This window comes from Pygocentrus nattereri, chromosome 22 (genome assembly GCF_015220715.1).
Source record: "Pygocentrus nattereri isolate fPygNat1 chromosome 22, fPygNat1.pri, whole genome shotgun sequence".
Classification (NCBI taxonomy): domain Eukaryota; kingdom Metazoa; phylum Chordata; class Actinopteri; order Characiformes; family Serrasalmidae; genus Pygocentrus; species Pygocentrus nattereri.
This window is the reverse complement of record NC_051232.1, coordinates 16,716,733-16,726,259: the sequence shown is the minus strand read 5'-3', so window position 1 is coordinate 16,726,259 and position 9,527 is coordinate 16,716,733. Positions and strand designations below refer to the sequence as shown.

Sequence of the window (9,527 nt, the reverse complement as noted above, 5' to 3'; positions counted from 1 at the left end):
TACGATGGCTGCGATGCCCTGAAGCCCTTCGTATGCTTCATCGACCCTCCGTTGAAACTCGTCCTGTGCTGATATAATCCCGAAAGGAAGTCGTTTGAACCTGTATCTGCCGAAGACAGTGTTGAAGTTGGTGAGCATGGATGATTCATGGCTTAGTTTGATTGTCCAGTAGCCTGATCTGGCATCCAGCACACTGAAATATTGTGCTCCAGCTAGTCTCGGTGTGATGTCGTCAAGAGTGGGAAGCGGGTAGTGTGGTCTTTGGATGGCTTTGTTCAGGGGGCGGGGATCAAGGCACACCCTGAGTTTTCCTGTCTTTGGCTTTTCCACTGCCACCAAAGCATTTACCCATTCAGTTGGTTCTGTCACCTTTGTGATGATGTCCATTTTTTCCATTTTATCCAGTTCGTCTTTGAGTCTGCCTCGGAGAGCGTATGGGATGCGGCGAGGTGGGCACACTACGGGTGTGACTGCAGGCTTGAGGTGGAGGACACACTCACCAGGAAATAGGCCAATGCCCTTGAACACGTCTGCAAACTCTTCAGTGATGCTTGTATGTGTTTCTGGCTGTGCTTGGATGATGTGTACGAGCTTGACTATGTTTAAGTCTAAACATGCTCTCATTCCCAAGACGGCAGGGGCGTTTTCGACATCAACAGTGTCAAAGTCCAACATGATTGTTTTCTCTTTGTGTCTGCATGTTAGCCTGCAGGCTCCCTTGACTTTAAGCCTCTGTCCCCCATATCCTGATATGTAACCGTCTGGTGAGCCTAACACTACATCTCCAAACATTCTGTGAAATGTGTTTGCTGGTATCACATTAGCTTGAGCACCTGTGTCAACTTTGAACTTTAGTTTGTGCCTTGCTTTGCCTATTTCTATCTCTACAAATGCCTGTTCCCTGGCTGTGTTTGCATGTAGCTTTGTTATACTGTCAATAAACAGCTCAGGTGGTGACTCTTCTGTGCAGTCTGACACGGTGTGCACTTTCTTTGATTTGAGTGTTGTCTGTTTTTGTTGTGTACGTGCCCTACAGACTTTAGCAAAATGGTTGAATTTCTTACATTTGTTGCATTGTCGTCCTTTTGCTGGACAGTCCTCTGTGCGACTGTGCGCTCGGCCGCATGCGCCGCACTCCTTGCTCCTCACTGCACCGTCATCGTCAGCTCCGTCGGCTACTTTGCGTCCATGGCGCGTGTGTGCTGCTTTATTTGTCCATCTGTTGACTGCATGCACGGATTGGCTAGCCTGGTTAGCAGTAGGGAAAACCATCGTCTTTAGCTGCTGTTGCGACAACTCATGTGAGCGTGCAATGTCAATAGCATTTTCAAGCGTGAGGCCTGAGCCGTAGCATAGTAATTTTTCACGTATTCTTGGCGAGTTTATGCCGGAAACAATTCGGTCTCGTACCATCTCGTCGCCGTTAGGGTAACCACAGTCTTTTACTAGTAGTCTTAGCTCAGTCACAAACTGGTCAAAACTCTCACTGTTCCCCTGTATCTTTTTCGTGAAACTTATATCGTGCAAAAATGGGGTTTGCTTTTGGTGTTACATATGTTTCAAACCTGTCGTAGTATGTAGTTAGCAGTTTTTGTTCATCCGCCGTAAGAGTCCATGTGTTAAACACGTCGCGACCTTTCTCGCCGACCCACAGTAGCAAGTAGCTACATCTTTCCTCCTCTTTCTTGGAGGCTAGCGGACCAGAAAACATAAGCTCCACATGCTGGCGAAACTTTCTCCATGCGTCACGCAGGTTAGATGAGTCCCAGTCCATTCGTGGCGTGGGGATACCTGTGCTGTCCATCTTCCGTCGGCAGGCTGATGTGCACTGAACTCTGACACCATGTAATGTTCACGGAACGATATAATAAAGACACAGACAATGTGCTTCAGTCGCTCTCTGGCGTGCGTGCGTCGCCAACCTTTATTGTTGTAACTCTATTACTCTGGCGCACCTTGCTTACGTCATCAACCGGTGGGCTCCTAGCCATATCCAAATACTACATTTACCTTATGTCCACATTTCTCAGCAGGGTCATTGTTGGACTGACGACAAAAGCTTGCTTGTCGGTACACTGAATTCCATAAAACATTTCCTCTTTTGTGTTGCTAAGGTCAGTAAAGTTAGGAAACGTAAGAAAAACAGCACTCTAAAATGAGCATCACCGTTTTGTAGGTGGACCAACTTCTTCAAATCGATCAAGAGAACTTGTATGATGGAGTATACATGGTAGAGACAGACAAATCTCACATCCTGAAGATTATCAAGTCAGATCGTATTACAAAGGCTTCCACTGGAAACCAAAGCTTGCTGTGGCCAGAATAGCTCAGTCGGGTGGGCGTTAGACTGAAGTTTTAAAGGTCCCTGGTTTGATCTGGGATTCTGGCATAGGATCTTGTTTTCAGCCACTGGAATGTGGGCACAGGTGTAAAAAGCTGAAGGGCGCGTTTGGTACAAACAAGCCAACGGATTTCTTCCAACTCTCTGTGGAACCCAGTCAGCTCTCATGGAGGAGCACAAACAAGCATTTTCTGGATGCATGGTGCTTTGACAGACTATACATTGCAGGCATACCCTTGGAATGATGAGCAAACTAACCCTGTGGCCTTGCATTTTCCTCTAGGTAAACGCTGCAAGATTGCCTTTTGTGACCAAAATCTCTTTGAATATTCTTCCCCTCTGACAGAGTGTTGTCTGATAATGTTGCTTACTGGTGTTGGTCACCACAACAGAAGCAAAAGCTAAAAGACAATGATATTTTCATTCAAAATCACTGAAGTCTTCATTGACCTTGTAGTTCTGACATTAGCAGTCATGCATGTTCTTTACAATGATGCCTTGCTAGGCCCTGTCCACCATACACGACTGACAATTTAATGCATTTATGGAGCTGGTAATGATGGCGCAATAGTGTGTTTACCTCAGGTCGACAATGCTCAGCAGGGTCATCATGGGAGATTTTTGCAAAGTCTCTCCCATTAAATATGTGTTTGATGGGCGAGACATTGTAAAAAGCAGTCATCCTACTTTAGCTTCAAAGATTGTTCTGACTACTTCAAACAGATAAAAAGAGTTGAGCGTTGGATGATGTGAGAAGTCTGAGAAAATGTCAGAAATCACATTCTGTCCAAAATCAAGTACAAGCACGTTTAACAGTCTGGCATTGGAAGATGTATCCTTTTGAGCTGTTTCTTGTGGTTCCATGGTGTAATGGTCAGCACTCTGGACTCTGAATCCAGCGATCCGAGTTCAAATCTCGGTGGGACCTGGTTGACTTCCTTGGAGAAGCACAGTCATGGGAAACTGACTGGCCAAATATCCCTGATCAAGTCAGTAATCTGTGTGCCAGCCTTGCATTTGATTCTAGATAAAGGCTGCAAAAGTGCATTTTTTGACCAAATGCTCTTTGAATAATCTTGCTGTTGACAAGGGTTTTGTCGGCTATAGTAGCGTACAGGGGTTGGTCACTGAAATAGAGGGAATAAAGCCAAAGAAATTGAGGAGCTGAACAGGCAGCTTTTAACCCAAATCCAAGAACATGACAAGCTAAGACAAAATTGCTTTGTGTTCCGATCACTAAAGGCTTAATTCTCCTGACACTTCTGAAATTCGCATTCATGCATGTTCAACCAAAAGATGCAATGGAAACCCATCAGTGATAGATGATTAATAATTGTATACGTCCTTGGCAGGAAGAATGATGTCACAATAGGGTGTTTACTGTAATGTTCACGGAACGATATAATAAAGACACAGACAATGTGCTTCAGTCGCTCTCTGGCGTGCGTGCGTCGCCAACCTTTATTGTTGTAACTCTATTACTCTGGCGCACCTTGCTTACGTCATCAACCGGTGGGCTCCTAGCCATATCCAAATACTACATCTCCTTTCTTTTGAAGAACATGACCGTTGTAAATAATCACAGCTGCCAAAATGTCACAGCAACAATTAATTCGAACATTCAAACTTGGTTCAGTTACTTCAACACGGTTCAAATGTACTGAGCAGTATGACGATAACTGTCACTTAAATGTAATACTGTAGGTCAGCCTTAACTTCAATTTTAAACATTCCTGAGAATCTTGACATAACTAACTATAATAGTTGTAACCTTGACTCTGGTATTTTCTTAACTGTAACAACAGAACAAACAATTTCACCATCAAAGTCATATTTTTTTTTTTTTTTTTATGTCTAGCTTAGCTCTTGGTTTCACTATGCGACCTGATTTAGTGGTGGTGAAGCGTGGAGGTTCTTGGGGGGCTGGACTCACGGTGTCCTGCTGTAAGGTCATTGGCTCAGTGTTCTCATGATCAGGGTCATGAGCTGGTGTCTCTGTGTTGGTGCTACTCTCAGTTTTCAGAAGGTGACGCCTGTTGCGTCTCAGCACCTGACCTTCTTCTGTGAGGATGTTGTATGATCTCTGGGTGCCTGCTGAATCCACAACTGTGGCGGGTTCCCATTTCCCGTTTGACAGTTGGACACGGACTGCAGCTCCTGTGGGCAGGGCAGGTTGCGCTTTTGCAGTCTTGTCATAGCAGAGTTTTTGCCTTGCCTGACAAACCTCTCTCCGGCTGCGAACCATGCTACGACAGACAAGCTCCGGTTGGAGTTGTTTCTCAGTGGATGGAAGGATTGAGCGCAGACGCCTGCTCATCAGCAGCTGCGCAGGCGATTTCAGGCCATCAACTGGGGTGTTCCTATATTCCAATAGGCTCAGGTAGGGGTCTGACTGCTGTGCATGTGCTTTGTCCATGAGGGCTTTGGCTGTCTGGACAGTCCTTTCGGCCAAGCCATTACTCTGTGGGTATAGTGGGCTGCTTGTGATGTGCTCAAAGTCCCATGTGCAGGCAAAGTCTTTGAACTCCTGTGAGCTATAGCAAGGCCCGTTGTCACTGATTAGTGTCTGTGGAATACCAAACCTTGCAAACATAGCCCTGAGCTTTTGAATGACTGTTTTGGACGTGAGGCTGGTGATTTTTTCCACTTCGAAATACCTGCTATAGTAGTCAACAGCAACGATGTAGTCAGTGTTGTTCCATGTGAACAAATCTGTGGCTATCACCTGCCAAGGTCGCTCCGGAATGGGATGTGAAATCATCGGCTCCTTTTGGGCGGAGTTGCGTCGCTCCTGGCAGATGCTGCAAGATCCTACCAGCGCCTCTATCTCTTTACCCATCCCAGGCCAGAACAGTACATCTCTCGCTCGCTGCTTGCACTTTTCAATCCCCAAGTGCCCTGTGTGAATGCGTGAAAGCATTTCTGCTCTGAGTGAGTGGGGCACGATGATTTTTTCTCCTTTTAGCAGGATGCCATTTGTCTCTGATATCTCATCCCTGTGGTTCCAGTATGCTGCAATAGCAGGTGGGCATTTCTTGCGTGACTCAGGCCACCCTGAGGTGATGACCCGTCTCAACATTGAGAGTTGCTCCTCTCGTGCTGTGGCAGCCTTGATCTCTGCCAATTTGTTGTCACTTATTGGTGCGTTGCTGCCCACGGAGTGTATTTGTAAGTCCATACCTTCACTCAGCGAGTTTTCGTTGCATTCGATGGGTTTTATGGAGAGTGTGTCTGCAACTGGTATCTGTTTTCCAGGCTTGTGTGTGATGACAATGTCGTATCGTTGCAGTTGCAGGATCATACGCTGGAGTCGTGGGGGAGCCGCTGCCAGAGGCTTCCGCATGATTGACTCCAGTGGCTTGTGGTCTGATTCGACAACCACCTGGCGACCATACAGGTATTGGTGAAACCGCTTGCACCCGAAAAGCACTGCATAAAGCTCCTTCTCTATCTGAGCATAGTTTCCTTCAGTTTCGTTCAGTGCTTTGGATGCGTATCCGACTGGTTTCTCTTCCTGCAGCAACACGGCTCCTAAGCCGCATTTGGATGCATCAACCTGCAGCTTTACATCTTTTGTGGGGTCGAAGTATGTGAGTACAGGGCCAGGTTCCTGTGTTAGGAGATCTTTCACCTGTTGAAAAGCTATGTCGTGATTTGAGTCCCACACAAACTCACTGCTCTCCTTTAACAGCTGCCTGAGGGGAGCTGTGGTCTCTGATAGTCTGGGAGCGAATCTGGAGAGGTAAGTGACCATGCCCAGTATGGTTTCCAGCTCCGTTTTGGTGCGTGGGGGAGCCATTTCTCTGATGGCCTTGACCTTGCTGGGGTCAGGCCGGATGCCTTCTCGTGTCAGTCTGTGACCAAAATAGCTCACCTCTGTAACACATATGACGCTTTTGTCCTCGTTCAGCTTTATTCCTCTCTCTTTCGTTCTTTCCAACATGGCACGCAGGTTCGCGTCATGCTCCTCCTTGGTGCGGCCATATACTAGGATGTCGTCTACGATGGCTGCGATGCCCTGAAGCCCTTCGTATGCTTCATCGACCCTCCGTTGAAACTCGTCCTGTGCTGATATAATCCCGAAAGGAAGTCGTTTGAACCTGTATCTGCCGAAGACAGTGTTGAAGGTGGTGAGCATGGATGATTCATGGCTTAGTTTGATTGTCCAGTAGCCTGATCTGGCATCCAGCACACTGAAGTATTGTGCTCCAGCTAGTCTCGGTGTGATGTCGTCAAGAGTGGGAAGCGGGTAGTGTGGTCTTTGGATGGCTTTGTTCAGGGGGCGGGGATCAAGGCACACCCTGAGTTTTCCCGTCTTTGGCTTTTCCACTGCCACCAAAGCATTTACCCATTCAGTTGGTTCTGTCACCTTTGTGATGATGTCCATTTTTTCCATTTTATCCAGTTCGTCTTTGAGTCTGCCTCGGAGAGCGTATGGGATGCGGCGAGGTGGGCACACTACGGGTGTGACTGCAGGCTTGAGGTGGAGGACACACTCACCAGGAAATAGGCCAATGCCCTTGAACACGTCTGCAAACTCTTCAGTGATGCTTGTATGTGTTTCTGGCTGTGCTTGGATGATGTGTACGAGCTTGACTATGTTTAAGTCTAAACATGCTCTCATTCCCAAGACGGCAGGGGCGTTTTCGACATCAACAGTGTCAAAGTCCAACATGATTGTTTTCTCTTTGTGTCTGCATGTTAGCCTGCAGGCTCCCTTGACTTTAAGCCTCTGTCCCCCATATCCTGATATGTAACCGTCTGGTGAGCCTAACACTACATCTCCAAACATTCTGTGAAATGTGTTTGCTGGTATCACATTAGCTTGAGCACCTGTGTCAACTTTGAACTTTAGTTTGTGCCTATTTCTATCTCTGCAAATGCCTGTTCCCTGGCTGTGTTTGCATGTAGCTTTGTTATACTGTCAATAAACAGCTCAGGTGGTGACTCTTCTGTGCAGTCTGACACAGTGTGCACTTTCTTTGATTTGAGTGTTGTCTGTTTTTGTTGTGTACGTGCCCTACAGACTTTAGCAAAATGGTTGAATTTCTTACATTTGTTGCATTGTCGTCCTTTTGCTGGACAGTCCTCTGTGCGACTGTGCGCTCGGCCGCATGCGCCGCACTCCTTGCTCCTCACTGCACCGTCATCGTCAGCTCCGTCGGCTACTTTGCGTCCATGGCGCGTGTGTGCTGCTTTATTTGTCCATCTGTTGACTGCATGCACGGATTGGCTAGCCTGGTTAGCAGTAGGGAAAACCATCGTCTTTAGCTGCTGTTGCGACAACTCATGTGAGCGTGCAATGTCAATAGCATTTTCAAGCGTGAGGCCTGAGCCGTAGCATAGTAATTTTTCACGTATTCTTGGCGAGTTTATGCCGAAAACAATTCGGTCTCGTACCATCTCGTCGCCGTTAGGGTAACCACAGTCTTTTACTAGTAGTCTTAGCTCAGTCACAAACTGGTCAAAACTCTCACTGTTCCCCTGTATCTTTTCGTGAAACTTATATCGTGCAAAAATGGGGTTTGCTTTTGGTGTTACATATGTTTCAAACCTGTCGTAGTATGTAGTTAGCAGTTTTTGTTCATCCGCCGTAAGAGTCCATGTGTTAAACACGTCGCGACCTTTCTCGCCGACCCACAGTAGCAAGTAGCTACATCTTTCCTCCTCTTTCTTGGAGGCTAGCGGACCAGAAAACATAAGCTCCACATGCTGGCGAAACTTTCTCCATGCGTCACGCAGGTTAGATGAGTCCCAGTCCATTCGTGGCGTGGGGATACCTGTGCTGTCCATCTTCCGTCGGCAGGCTGATGTGCACTGAACTCTGACACCATGTAATGTTCACGGAACGATATAATAAAGACACAGACAATGTGCTTCAGTCGCTCTCTGGCGTGCGTGCGTCGCCAACCTTTATTGTTGTAACTCTATTACTCTGGCGCACCTTGCTTACGTCATCAACCGGTGGGCTCCTAGCCATATCCAAATACTACATTTACCTTATGTCCACATTTCTCAGCAGGGTCATTGTTGGACTGATGAAAAAAGCTTGCTTGTCGGTACATTGAATTCCATAAAACATTTCCTCTTTTGTGTTGCTAAGGTCAGTAAAGTTAGGAAACGTAAGAAAAACAGCACTCTAAAATGAGCATCACCGTTTTGTAGGTGGACCAACTTCTTCAAATCGATCAAGAGAACTTGTATGATGGAGTATACATGGTAGAGACAGACAAATCTCACATCCTGAAGATTATCAAGTCAGATCGTATTACAAAGGCTTCCACTGGAAACCAAAGCTTGCTGTGGCCAGAATAGCTCAGTCGGGTGGGCGTTAGACTGAAGTTTTAAAGGTCCCTGGTTTGATCTGGGGTTCTGGCATAGGATCTTGTTTTCAGCCACTGGAATGTGGGCACGGGTGTAAAAAGCTGAAGGGCGCGTTTGGTACAAACAAGCCAACGGATTTCTTCCAACTCTCTGTGGAACCCAGTCAGCTCTCACGGAGAAGCACAAACAAGCATTTTCTGGATGCATGGTGCTTTGACAGACTATACATTGCAGGCATACCCTTGGAATGATGAGCAAACTAACCCTGTGGCCTTGCATTTTCCTCTAGGTAAACGCTGCAAGATTGCCTTTTGTGACCAAAATCTCTTTGAATATTCTTCCCCTCTGACAGAGTGTTGTCTGATAATGTTGCTTACTGGTGTTGGTCACCACAACAGAAGCAAAAGCTAAAAGACAATGATATTTTCATTCAAAATCACTGAAGTCTTCATTGACCTTGTAGTTCTGACATTAGCAGTCATGCATGTTCTTTACAATGATGCCTTGCTAGGCCCTGTCCACCATACACGACTGACAATTTAATGCATTTATGGAGGTGGTAATGATGGCGCAATAGTGTGTTTACCTCAGGTCGACAATGCTCAGCAGGGTCATCATGGGAGATTTTTGCAAAGTCTCTCCCATTAAATATGTGTTTGATGGGCGAGACATTGTAAAAAGCAGTCATCCTACTTTAGCTTCAAAGATTGTTCTGACTACTTCAAACAGATAAAAAGAGTTGAGCGTTGGATGATGTGAGAAGTCTGAGAAAATGTCAGAAATCACATTCTGTCCAAAATCAAGTACAAGCACGTTTAACAGTCTGGCATTGGAAGATGTATCCTTTTGAGCTGTTTCTTGT

At 46.3% G+C, this 9,527-nt stretch overlaps 1 non-coding gene across 1 annotated transcript; it reads left to right on the top strand.

Moving 5' to 3' along the window:
* The first annotated feature begins 3,197 nt into the window (after positions 1-3,197).
* Positions 3,198-3,269, top strand: trnaq-cug. The gene has a single exon. It is a non-coding gene; the product is annotated as a tRNA-Gln (tRNA).
* The last annotated feature ends 6,258 nt before the right edge of the window (positions 3,270-9,527 follow it).